The sequence below is a fragment of the Halichoerus grypus genome, chromosome 1, assembly GCF_964656455.1.
Source record: "Halichoerus grypus chromosome 1, mHalGry1.hap1.1, whole genome shotgun sequence".
Lineage (NCBI taxonomy): Eukaryota > Metazoa > Chordata > Mammalia > Carnivora > Phocidae > Halichoerus > Halichoerus grypus.
Genome location: NC_135712.1, coordinates 193,671,608 through 193,685,786, shown reverse-complemented (window position 1 = coordinate 193,685,786; position 14,179 = coordinate 193,671,608). Strand labels below are relative to the sequence as shown.

Below are 14,179 nucleotides of genomic sequence, written 5' to 3'. Positions count from 1 at the left end.
GACTATGTATCAGGATAATGATCTTCAACTCTGCTATGAAGAAACATTTACAGGCGGCCCCTTCAAAATAAAATCTCCTTTGCCAGACATTCCTGGTCAGGGAGGGAACAGGAGAATCTCTTTCCTACCGGGCTTTTAAATTCTTTTGGTTCTGAAATATAATGCTTACAAAATTTTAATTTCATCCCCAAATTCCTAAATCCCTGGGACACAGGCCCACTGGGCTGATTCTTCATGGCCAGGGTTGGACTGTCGGTGAGAGCTTAGTCACCTCCAGGTAAGGCTGCTCCCTCCATTAGAACCATGGATGTTGTACTTGGACGGGACGCTCTGGGAAGAGTTCAGTAAGGAAATCACCACACCTCTAATTCCGCAGACCCGCAACGATCTACTTGGCAGAAGGACACCTACGTGGAGAATTAAAAAAGGAAAACTTTCCAATAGTCTGCGAAATTTATGAAAACCTAGCTCAATCCAAAAGGGTCTCATAAATATAGTGACACACTTTTGTACACACACACACACACATACACACACAATCCCTCAAGCAAAGAGTAGAAAATGGCAAAATGATGAGTTTTTCTGGTCTGGTTATTTTTACAAAAGGTCTTACAAAGATGTAAAAATTAAATCCCATTCCATTAAACTCATCAGGAGTTAGCTTTACTAAAAAGAAGAAAATTATATGAAATTGGGACTGTCCCAGAAGACCTTAAGCCGCTCAGATGGTTACTACCCCTGGGTACTGAATCCAACATGAGAAGCAGGAAAAGCATAAAAATGGAGCCAGGGCTTGGGCCCTAGCCACTTAAAGGAAATACAAACATCATTAGATTCTTAACTCCCACTCCCTATAATTCATTAATTCTCAATCAATTATGTATGCCACAAAATGCCTTGACCTTCTGTACTGGCAAAGTTAATGCCCCACCACTGGAGATACCCAGTCTGCATAATGATTTTCTCTTAACCTATAAGATACTTTTAATTCCAGGAAAGGAAGTGCCATGGGCTGATGATTTGTGTCCCCCCAAAATCCCCATGTTGAAACCCTACCCCCCAGTAGCTATATTTGGAGATGGGACCTCTAATGAAGTAATTAAGGTTAAATGTAATAAGATTAGTGTGCTTGCTCTCTGTCATGCTCTCTCTCTGCAGGCATGCACTGGAAGAAAGGCCATGTGAGCCCTCAGGAACAAGGCAACAGTCAACAAACTAGGAAGAGAGCTCTCACTAGAAACTGAATTTGCCAGCACCTTGATCATGGACTTCCAGTTTCCAAGACTGTGAGAAAATAAATCTGTTGTTTAAGCTCCCCAGTCTGGTATTTTCTTATATCAGACTAATAAAGGAGGGAATACGTAAATGAAATCATGAATGACACCACACTTAAGCCCCTCCTCCTCCTTCTCCTCCCCCTCCTCCCATGAAGCCCATTGGGGTCATTTGTATAATCAAACCATAGCTCTAGTCCCAGGAGCTCATGGCATGGCAGTGCTGCCTGGCAGTTAGGAGCCTAGCCCTTCAAATGAGCAAACGTGGATTTGAATCCCAGCTCCACCACTTGTTACCTGTCTGATGTTTAGAAAGCCACATCACTTCCCCCAGTCTTGGCTTTCTCACTGGCAAGACAATGGTGTTGTTAAAAACAGTACCTGCCCATGGGGATTGCTGACAGTGTTAAGTCAGATAATGTCGATGAAATGCCAGAGTCATAATTCAGCTTCCAAACAGGGGCTTTGTTGAGAAGCATCTTCTTGGAAATGATAACCTGTGGACATTGAGAAAAACAGGTTTGCCTAAGCCACCTCATGTTCTCCCCCAAATTTAGAAGTGGTGACATTTCCAGGCAAAAGACCTGGTGATATTTCATCAGGCTGGAATGGAATAGACCTGAACATGGTTTCTCTGGAGATGACAAATTAGGAATAAAAAGAAACACTGGAAGGAACTATAAACCAACAAGGCTGCTGTCAGTGGGCCATGAACTCGGTGAGGACAGGAGCTAGATTTGTTTTGCTCACCACTGTTTAGGCAGTGGCTAATGCAGTGCATATCACAAATAGGACTTGGTCAAGATTGTTGAGCAAAGGGGGAAAAGGACAAGCAAGTGGTTACTGACCGAATGCCAATTGGCAAGTCAGAGCCACATCATGGGTAGTCTTGGCAATGCCACCAGTGGAAAAAGCAAGGTTAAATGTCACCTTAATTCAGCATCGCAGGTTGACATTGATGGCAATGAATGGCCTTGTTTATTAGATTCTCCTTCTTTGTCCTGACTGGGTGTGTGAAAAATAAAGCAACAAGGACTTTAATAAATAAACTCGCTGCAAGTTTCAAAACTGACCATGACCTAGCATAATTGTCACTCTGTGTGTTTTCACTTGCAATCATTTCCACAGGCAGATGCCTAAATAAAGGAGAACAAATATCTGGCACCCAAATGTTTTCTGAGCACACAGCAGATATTTCTAATCAATCATGACGTTTTTCTCCCTTGGCTTGGTCTCAGGCTCTTTCTCAACATGGCATTCCAGAGAGCCCCTGACAATTACCAGAGCTGGCCTTCCGAGGTGGAACCATTCTGTCTCTGCTCTACGTGGGTTTCCTTTGATGGTGATAGTCATTCATTAGCTTCCCCACTCCTCCTGCCTATGAAAACACCCTAATTTTCATTTGAGGACCCACTTCTCTTCTACTCCTTATTTATTGGCAGCTGGGGACACTTGACTCCACCCTTGGATCCAGGGTCACACACATGACCAGATGGTTCGCTCCATTCCCTGGGCCACAACAATTGGCTCAAAGTTAAATAAGGGAGAGTTGGTTGTTCTGCTACTTGCAACCAAGAGAATCAGACACTTAAAGCAATGCCCATCCTGATACATTCCTCCAACTCTTCAGTGTTGTGCATCTCTACTAAAGATCTCTAGTAAAAATACCCACAGGCCCACCACTTGGCCAACCTGGCCTTGTCCTGCTCAGGGAAACACACTTCTCTGGAACTGGGGCAAGCACCAGCTAATGCAACAAAAGTCTTGACCAAAGAACTGGATGAGGTCTTACAGGGTCTGGAGACCACTGGGGCATCTGGGGCTTGGACTTTCTCTCCATCCTCCTTGCCATGTGAATGTCCCCAGTCCTGGGATGCGCGCCATCTTCTTGAAGTATCATTTCCACATCTGCCAGCTCTGATGATTCAAAACTCTTCAGTGACTAGAACTTCTGGGGAGAGAGGGGAGTGCTAAACCTGAACTCTTCATTCTGAACGACACCCCGCAACAAGCGCTGTTTGCCCACTTATTTATCCACTCATTCAGCTCCTCCTACATTCAGTAAATATTTTTCAGTAGTTCCCACGTGTCAGGCACAGGCCCAGGTATTTGGGAGACAGGAGTGAACAAAAGAGAAAGAAGCCCTGACTCATAGAGTTTACATTCTAGAGATTTTATTTAGTTATTTGTCAGAGAGAGCGCACAAGCAGGGGGGGGAAGGCAGGCAGAGGAAGAAGCAGGCTCCCTGCTGAGTAGGGATCCCAATGCAGGACTTGATCCCAGGTGGAGCTTACATTCTAGAGACAGAAGACAAGCAATCCACAATAAATCTGACCATTAGGAAGTGACAAGTACCGCAGGAGAAAACAGAGTGGGTGACGAAAGGCTCTGACCAAAGGCTTGGTTTTACCACTGTAAATGGTGGTCAAGGTGGGCCTACCTGGCAACAGGACGCTGGGCTCTGACTTGAAGGAGGCCAGCGGTGACCCATGCGGAAAGCTAGGGGTCCTGTGACCAATGTATCAAAGTTACTTTCCCAGCTCTCCAACTTCCGAGCTACCTGCTCCATCTCCAACCACCAGTATTTGTTGGTAGTTCAGTGCTGTATCTATACACAAACCAGTTCAACTGAATTTCTTTCTCTCTTTTTTTTTTTTGTTTGTTTTAAGTGTTTGGGTGGTGAAGGGTGGAGAGCTGTCCGATTTTGGCAGCGAGAAGTTGAGTTATGTTGGTGGGAGGTGAGCCGACCTCACAGTTTGCTAGCATACTGACCCCCCCTCCCCTGGGGCACCGACTCCATAAACATCTGGGAACCTGAGTCAGGACTCTGACAAATGCGTGAGCCCCCCTAACACCTGACGGGGATTTTTCTTCTCCTTCCCAGCAGCTGGGGATGCTGCCTCTGCCAGGGCCAGAGACGGGCTGACCCCGGCATCCTGGGCCTGGGGAGGGGCCATGGGGAGGTGGTCTCCTTGGCCCCGGGGCTGCCCCAGACTGGGGGTTCTGTGAGTCGGCCACCCTTCCCATATGTGTTTGGGCTTTCTCGTTCCTGACCTGGCCTCCCACTGGCCCTCCCACTTGACTGGGATTTATGTGCCGACGTCCCACTCCCCCTGGATTCTTTGAGGAAAACATAAAACAAATCCCAAGGATTTGGGAGGGAGGGGCCAAGCATCAGTTACTGTGGGGGAAGTCAGAGGCAGCCACATACGGCCTCCCCCAGTTCAAGGTGCACCTTGATGTTGGAGCCCGAATCCCTTCGCTGCCAAAGCTGGCCGGGCTGCCTGCCTCAGCCTAGTCCCATGGGCGGCTCTTCAGTGCTTCCCAGTGAGACGCTAACTGGGGCATAGTACATGCCTCCCAGCTGAAGCCCTCTGTCCATCCCCTAAGAGTCTGGGCAGGGCTACCATCTCGGGGCAGTGGGGGGAGGGAAGTGGGGAGGAAAAACCAGGGGTCGGGGCTGGACCTCCGGCCTCAGGGAAGGGAGGTTAAAATCAGTCCCCCTTCTTACCTGTGAGAGCTTGGGCAAGTTCCCACTTCTGCATTAACTCACCTGTGAACTGGGCTAATGACAGTACCAAGTTTACCTAGGTATAGAGAGAGCAAATGTTCGAAAGCTTATCAAGTCCTTCATGCCATTCTTGGCATATAAATGGCACTAAAAATATCAGCTGCCGGCATTATAGTTGATATTATTGATATAACAACACACACACACATACACACACACACACACCATGGCCTGGAACCTGTAGGCTCTCCCCATCTCTGAAAGTTTTTTCTCAAGAGCAATCCCCTTGGAAATATGATGAACAAAATCCTCCATTTTATTACCTTATCCTTTCTTCAATGACTTCAAGGGGTGAAGCAATTTGTACACTGTGCTGCCGGCCATTTCTTTATGGAGACTATAAACCACGCACATTGGCACCAGCCCAAAGCCAGGGAGAAATCGGGCGGTAAAAACAAAATCTTTAATGGTCATATTCCTCTAGTCTTCCAAATTATGACCTGGTCCTCACTTCAGCACGAAGGACACATAGATTCTTTAAGATCAGTGGGAGGCATCTGTCCCATCAAGAGACAGATCACAGAGGACCACACTCAGCACCGCAGGGATACAACATGCTCAGACACACATAGACACAAATGTTCACACAAACACAAACACACAGATGTGCACACACACAGGTGCATAGACAACATGCACAATGTTCACACAAACACACAGACGCGCACATACACAGACACACATGCAGATGCACACACACACGTTCACATAAACAAACACAACTCACAAATCTAAACACTTAACATGTAAATACTTAACAACTCACCCCCATCCAAGTCATCATTTTGATTAGGGAGTTATCATTCCCATTTTACACATGCAGAAACTGTAACTCCGTAAAATCAAGCAACTGCACGACTTGCCCCAGCTGAGAATTTGAACTCAGCTTTGCCTGTTTCTCAAGTCCATGTTCTCTCTTATGCACGACAGATATATAGCACACATTGTCCTGGATACCTGTCAGGATCCACTGGAAGTTGCCAGTTGAAGCCTGGTTTGTGGTCTAGCTTCAGATGGAGGGTAAAGACAGGAGAATGTTGGGTTGGAGCAGCGGCTCTCAACTGGGAGTGATTTTGCCTTCCAGGGGACACTTGGAGGCATTCTTCTTTGTCACAGCTAAGGCAGGGGATGCTACAAGCATCTAGTAAGTAGAAGCCAGGGACAGTGTTGAACATCCTACGATGCACAGGGCAGAGAATTTCTCCATCTCAAACGTCATTAGTGCTGAGAGTGAGAGCGAGTGACAGAGAGATGCCATCCTGTCTGCAAGTTAGGTCCCGAGCTCTCCAGTGCAAACTCCTAGCTGGGCTCAGCTTACAGTCATTCTCCTGTCCATAATGAGTTGCTCACTTTGTTCCCAGAGTTTTGGCATTCTCCATAAATTTTCAGACCCATATTCTTTCCTTATTTTTGTTAAGAAAATCCTTCAAGTAATTACTCACTTTCTCTTTTTTAAGGTAAAATTAGAATTCTTTCCTGGGATGAATGGATCCATAGGGCTATCACTGTTGATACCCATCCCAAAGCCTACTGACTTTCTGCCAGAAAGAGTATTTTAATACCAACCAAGAACAATAGCACTTACGGAATATAAACCACCTTTTGCTACTCGAAACATACCCTTCCTTTTTTATTGGTTTGAATCATTTTCTCCAATTAATTTACAAGCATGTGAACACTCAAAATAGGCCAGAGATCCTCTCCCAACCAGGATGATGTTTAAGTAGCCCTATAAAATCTGTAGATCATCAAAGGCTGATATTAGATAAAAGCTAAGCAATTATATTATCAGGCTTCTTCAGAGAAGCAGAACCAATAGGATATAGATAGATGGACATAGAGATAGAGATGGAGATTTATTATAGGAATTGGCTCACATGATTATGGAAGCTGAGAAGTCCTGGTACCTGTTGTCTGCCAGCTCGACAACCAGGAAACCTGGTGGTATAATTGAGTCCAAATCCAAAGGCCTGAGAATCAGGGGCTGATGGTAAAAGTCCCAGTCTGAGTCTGAAGGCCAGAGAACCAGGAGAGCAGATGTCCAAGGGCAAGATATAGTGGACATTCCAGCTCAAGCAAAGAGAAAATTTGTCTTTCCTCTACCTGTTTTTTTCTCTTCAGGTCCTCAGTGGATTAGATGATGCCCACCTGCATTGATAAGGGTGATCTTATCTTCCTTATTCAGTCCACCAACTTAAAGGTTTATCTCTCACAGACACACCCAGAAATAACGTTTTACCAGCTATCAGGACACCTCTTAACCCAGTCAAGTTGGCACATAAAATTAACCATCACAGCAATTAATCACCGACAAAATTCCTAAGAATGAGGGTCATATTGACCCTTGATTACAATATAGGCATATCTTGATCAAAACATCATAACTCTCTAAGTCATGGTTTGATTGAGTCATGAAACTGAAAAGACTAGAGGAGGGATGATTTTAGGCATGGCTGGATCCAGGTGCTCAGAAAGCATCACAGGGGCTGGGTAGGAGGCATCACCAGGATCTGTTGTCTCTCAATTTATCTGCCCTACTTCCTCTGTGTTAGCTCCATTCTCACAAAGACTTTACCCTCATGGTAGAAAGATGGCCACTCCAGCTTCCGCTTACATCCTTGTAGGTTCTAGGCTAGTGGGAAATAGGATGTGCCTCTTCTCTGACATTCCCAACAGAAGTCTCAGTGTGTTTCTGATTGAATCATATGTCCATTCAATTTACTGAAGCCACAGGAACATGATACACTACTTGGCTAGGGCCTCTCAGTGTTGTCATAAGGGGTGATGGAGAAAAGACGATGGATAATGCCATCCAAAACCACATTAACCGCTTAAGAGCAAAATCATTATTTTCCAGTCAATAAAGGCTTGATCCTGAAGAATCAAGCACTGGATAGGAGTCCTTACTGTGAGTGACAAGCCTGGCCCTGATTTGCCAGAATGGCTCTGAGCAGGGCACCTGTCCTCTCTAAAGAGGTCTCCAGAGTCCCATCCATTTCAGAATGTTTTCCTCTATGGATGCCTTCAAAAGTTGCTTCAGGATGTGTACGTCAAGCCAGTTAGAGACCAAATGGTTCCACCAAACACAACAAATGAAAAAGAATAGGACAAGGATCAGAATTTTACTGCTGCTTTATGTCTTTTCTGGTAGTTACAAACAAACCAACAAGTCACTTAGGATAATCTATTTGGTTTATAAATTTCATGGTAGCATAAACTGTCCATTTGAGTATGTTCTGACTGATACACTTTAACACCAAAGGGTACTGTGCCATGGAAAGCAGCCTGAAGAAGAAGTCCTCCAGTGTCTGACAAAGACGGATGGGAAGAAGTAACAGAGACTAACATGCTTACTGGGTTGGACAGGCTTGTCTTTCCCTCAAGGGGGGAAATCATTTTCTGGTGCTTAAATTGGGTAGAGTGTGGAACTGTTATCAATATTATGATAAAATTATATTCTTTGTTGCAAGCATGAAGCCTGTAATTGTTGATTTCATCATCTGATGTGTCCAATTACGGATACATATATTGGTAGTAACTCAGTTGGGCTCTTGGCATTACCTACCAGAGAGTTGGCTGGAAGTACATAGGTGTCTATTAGGCAAATAGGATAAGCATGAAGGGGTGTGGCATGTGATCTATCGAGGCTGGGTAATTGTGTTACCACACAGAGTCTGTTTCTCTTAGCCAACTTATTGTCTCTAGGCCTACAGCTGAAAAGACGTGGTCTTCACCTAGAGAATGAGAGGGCTTAAAACAGTAAGGTCCATGATTTATCCCAATGGAGGCACAGTACTCAACAGTTAAAAGTGGTAACACGTGACCACATTTAAGTGGTCCTCTGAGCTGAAGAGGAATTAATTAGAAGACAAGAAAGTATTCTGAACATAGTCAAGAGATAAAAAATGCACAATAAGCACAAAGGTTAAGACACATAGAAGATGGGGCACCTGGGTGGCTCAGAAGGTTAAACGTCTGCCTTCGGCTCAGGTCATGATCCCAGGGTCCTGGGATTGAGCCCCATGTCAGGCTCCCTGCTCAGCAGGGTAGTCTGCTTCTCCCTCTCCTTCCCTCCCTGCTCATGCTCTCTCTCTCTCTCTCAAATAAATAAATAAAGTCCTTAAAAATAAATAAATAGGGGCGCCTGGGTGGCTCAGTCATTAAGCATCTGCCTTTGGCTCAGGTCATGGTCCCAGGATCCTTGGATCGAGCCCCGCATCGGGCTCCCTGCTCCGTGGGAAGCCTGCTTCTCCCTCTCCCACTCCCCTTGCTTGTGTTCCCTCTCTCGCTGTCTCTCTCCCTCTCTCTGTCAAACAAATAAATAAAATCTTAAAAAAAATAAAAAATAAGGGCACCTGGGTGGCTCAGTTGGTTAAGCGACTGCCTTCGGCTCAGGTCATGATCCTGGAGTCCCAGGATCGAGTCCCGCATCGGGCTCCCTGCTCGGCAGGGAGTCTGCTTCTCCCTCTGACCCTCCTCCCTCTCATGCTCTCTGTCTCTCATTCTTTCTCTCTCAAATAAATAAATAAAATCTTTAAAAAAATAAAAATAAAAATAAAAAATAAAAAATAAAAAAAATAAAAAATAAAAAATAAAAATAAATAACTTTAAAAAAACAAAAAGACACACAGGAGATGATGTGAAAGGTTTAACACAAATCTAATCCAAGTTCTGGAAGGTGATAAAAGACAAAACAGAGGCGAAGTACTATAAAAGAGATAATGTTACCCATTTTCAGATTTAGGATTTGCCATAGATGCATCATAGTGAAACTGCTGAAAACCAAAGAAAACAAAACAATCTTAAAAGTAGGTGATGATAAAACACAGATCACCTATAAAGAATTAGCCTTTGGAACAGCTGCTGACTTCCCACCCACAAGTGTTCCCAGAGGAGCAGAGTATCTTAAGTGGACTGAGAGAATTACTCAGTGAAATTCTCAATAATGATGTAAAATAAAAACACAAATAAAAACTGAGGATCTATCCACAAAATAGTAACCTACAAAATATCTTTAAAACTTTAAAGGATGTATGTTAGATCCAAGAAAAATTATCCCAGACAAAAATGAGATATAAGTAGTAAAAAGTGAGCAAAGGCATTGGGAAATGTGTGGGCTAATCTAATGATTGCATAAAGTGATAATACAAATACCAAATGGGATGGGGCAAACAAAAATAATAGCTGAAATAATAATACTGACCAATAGTAGTAATGGAATTCCAGCTGAAATAGTAATTATGGATAATAATAGTTGGAAGGAGGGTGATCTGGGAGTAAAATTATCCTAAGTTTTGAAGATTGTTCTGGAGGAGGAGAAATGTGTTAACTAAATTTGAACTTTGTTAAGCTAAGTACGCTTATTAAAACTGCTAGCCTGACTACTAAAAGAATAAGAATAAAACATTCATCCACCAAAGAGGGAGCAGAGAAAAATGGAATAAGAAAATACAATCCTAAAGAAGGCAGAACAGGGGGAAAAAGAATCAGAAGCAGGACAAACCAAAGCACACGACAAGATAGAAGAAATAAAATTAAATACATCAGGATTCACAATGAATATAAGTGGATTAATATCTCCACATAAAAGACAAAAACTGCCAAACAGAGCTGGAACTGAAAAAGTTCAATTATATGCTATATATAAAAACAAAAACTGGGGCGCCTGAGTGGCTCAGTCTAGTTAAGCGTCTGCCTTCGGCTCAGGTCATGATCCCAGGGTCTGGGATCGAGCCCCACATCGGGCTCCCTGTTCTGTGGGAAGCCTGCTTCTCCCTCTCCCACTCCCTCTGCTTGTGTTCCCTCTTTTGCTGTGTCTCTCTCTGTCAGATAAATAAATAAAATCTTTAAAAAACAAAAAACAAAAACAAAACAAAACAAAAAACAAAAATTAACAGACCTGCAAGAAACAAATCCACCAATATAACAGAAATTGTTTCAATACACCTCTTTCAATAATGGACAAATCAAACAGACCAAGAAGTCATTACAAATTGAAAAAGGCAATTAGAAATCCTGATTTCATGGGTCAATTGGAGAATACACACCCGCTTCAAGCACAAAAACTGGCCACCTATTATGCCACAGAGCTGACCTTGGAAAAAGCAGAAACTTGGCACCATCCATGCCATGTTCTCGGGCCAATATGCAATTAAGTGAGAAAATGTGAGGGAAAAAGATAATTAGAAAAACTGCATATAATTGGAAAATTTTAAAAAACCAAACAACTAATGTATCAAAAGAAAAATAATAATGGAAATTAGAAAATACTTAAACCCGTGTGAGGCAGCTAAAGCAGTATCACAGGGGAATTATACTTTCAATGCTCCATTAAGAAGTAAGATACAGGCTCCAAATTAATGAACTAAGCATCCAATGGACGGATTCTGGAGGGAAAATATCAGGATAAAGACAAAGAAAATAGAAGGAAAGCAATAATGAAGATGAAAGCAACCAACGCCAAGAATAAAGATCAACAAATCCAAAAGTTGGTATTCTGAGGTGACTGATAAATAGAAAATTATTGTCAATGTTAATCAATAAAAATAGATATAAATGCAAATAAAATTAGGAGTGAAAGAAAAGATATTACTACAGATGCTGCAGTAATAGGTTTTTATGGACAACTTTATGCTAATAAACTTACAAATTTTGGTAGAATGGATACATTCCTAGAAAAATACCTATCAAAATATCTAGAAAAAGTCCTATCAAAATTGACTCAAGAAAGAAGAGAATGTAGGAATGATCCTATAATTGTTTTAAAAATTATATCAAAAACTTGAAATGTCACCAAAAATAAAATCCTGGACCCAGATGGTTTTATAGGCACGTTATACCAAACAGATAAGAACAGATAATTCCATATTTACACAAACTCTTCCAGAGCATTATTTTTATTAGGCCAACCTAACCTTGATTTCAAACAAAACAGGGACAGTATAACAGGCCAATTTCACTCATGAGTACAAGTGAAAAATGTAAATAAAATGTTGGCAAATCAAATTCACAAGCACATGAAAATAATAAGACATTATTACCAATTTGGGTTTGGTCAAGATATATAAACTTAGTTTAATACAGAAAATAAATGAATGCAATCTTCATATGAACAAATTAGAAAAAAAAAATCCCACAATTATCCTAGTAAATGCAAAAAGGCTTTCCATAAACTTCAACTCAGCCAAATGAACCTATAACAAAACTACCAGAAATAAGATTTTTAAGGGTGTCTGGTGTCTCAGTTGGTTAAGCATTCAAATGTTGATTCCAGCTCAGGTCATGATCTCAGGGTCCTGAGATCCAGCTCTGCATCGGGCTCCGTGCTCAAAGTCTGTGTGTCCCTCTCCCTCCCCCCATTTGTGCTCACGCTCTCTCTCTCCCTCTCTCTCTCTTAAATAAATAAAATCTTTAAAAAAAAAAAAAAGAAAGAAGATTTGTAGTGATAAAAGTTGAGAGTATTCCATCTAGGAATATTTTTAGAAATATAGAATAACTTTATTACTTCAGTTAGAAAAGCATTTTTAAAATAAGACATAATAGGGGCTCCTGGTGGTTCAGATGCTTAAGCATCTGCCTTTGGCTCAGGTCATGATCTCCAGGTCCTGGGATCGAGCCCCATGTTGGGCTCCCAGCTCAGCAGGAAGTCTGCTTCTCCCTCTCCCTCTGCCTCTCCCCCTGCTCATGCTCTCTCTCTCTCTCTGTATCTCTCGGTCTCAAATGAATAAATAAAATCCTTAAAAAAAATAAAATTAGACATAATAAGCACAAACCATAAAGGAAAGACTGAAAATTTTGACAATTTAAAAATAGAAATTTTTTCGTAAGAAACAACAACCTGGGGGAAGATGTTTGAACCCATAACCAACAGAGGATTAGTATCAAGCATAAGGGATTCCTATAAGTCAGTGATAAAATGTCATTACTCAATAGAAAAAAATCATAAACAGATATATAAACAGACCATATACATATTAAAAGTTGATCCAACTCAATTAGTGATTGTGTAAACATGAGTTAAAACCGTATTGAGAATATTACACAGCCATAAAAAAGAATAAGATCTTGCCCTTTGTGACAACATGGATGGACCTACAGGGTATTATGCTAAGTGAAATATGTCAGAGAAAGACAAAGACCATACAATTTCACTTATATGTGGAATCTTAAAAACAAAACAAACAAATAAAAACAGACTCTTAAATATAGAAAACGAACTGGTAATTGCTAGAAAGGAGGTAGATGAGTGAGGATGGGGAAGATAGGTAAAGGGGATTAAGAGGCACAGACTTCCAGTATAAAATAAATAAGTCATGAAGATGAAAAGCACAGCATAGAAAATATAGTTTATAACATCGTATGCTGGCAGATGGTGACTACACTCACCATGGTGAGCACTGAGTAATGTATAGAATTGTCAAACTGCTATGTTGTATACCTGAAACAAATATAATATTGTAGGTTAAGTAATTAAAATTAATTAATTTTTAATTAATTAATTTGATTAAATTAATAATTTAATTAAAAATTAATTAAAATTAAAATAATTAAAACACACAGAGATATAATTTTGGACTGGGAATAATTAAAAAGTCTAACAGAACCTGATGTAGGCAAGGATGAGGAGTTATGGGGGTTGTCATTACATTGTTAATGGGAATATGGATTGGAGTAGCCACTTTGAAAAGTACCTTGGCATTACTCAGTAAAGGTGGCTGAGCCCCAGAAATTCCAACCACTGGTTGGAAAACTCTTGCAAAAAGTTCTCCCTCAGAAAACTCAGACAAATGTGCACCAGGGAACATATACAAAAATGACAGGGTAAGATTGTTCATGTAAGTGAAAAACTGGGAACAATCTAAATGCGCACCCACAGTAGGACGAGCAAAAATGGATCGTATCTAACAGTTAAAACAAGCTCTTGCCTGATGTATAGAATTGCAATCAGGGAAGTATCAAGAGAGAGCTTGGAAGGTACTCAAAATGTTTGTTTTTAATTACTGTGGGTGGTAGATACTTGACGTTCATTTTATTCTTTTTTTTAAGATTTTATTTATTTATTTGAGAGAGAGAGCGAGTGAGAGAGAGCACAAGCACAAGCAGGAGGGGGGGAGGAGCAGAGGGAGATGGAGAAGCAGATTCTCCTGCTAAGCAGGGAGCTCCATGCAGGATTCGATCCCAGGACTCCGGGATCATGACCTGAGCCAAAGGCAGACATTTAACTGACTGAGCCACCCAGGTGTCCCTTATTATTCTTCTTTAACTATGTAAACACATTTTACAAATTTTTATGTATATGACGTATTTTACAATTCAAAGAGCACTTAATAAAATT

At 41.6% G+C, this 14,179-nt stretch overlaps 1 long non-coding RNA gene across 2 annotated transcripts in view; it reads right to left on the bottom strand.

The window, feature by feature from the left end:
• Positions 1-14,179, bottom strand: part of LOC118547107 (uncharacterized) — a 37,673-nt gene that overhangs the window by 20,857 nt on the left and 2,637 nt on the right. Inside the window, exon 1 of one of the 2 annotated variants that reach the window (XR_013443800.1) lies at positions 1,656-1,765. The exons of the other annotated variant lie outside the window; for it this stretch is intronic. This is a non-coding gene — a long non-coding RNA (uncharacterized LOC118547107). Of the gene's footprint in view, positions 1-1,655; positions 1,766-14,179 lie in introns of those variants that run through there. 2 annotated transcript variants of the gene reach the window in all.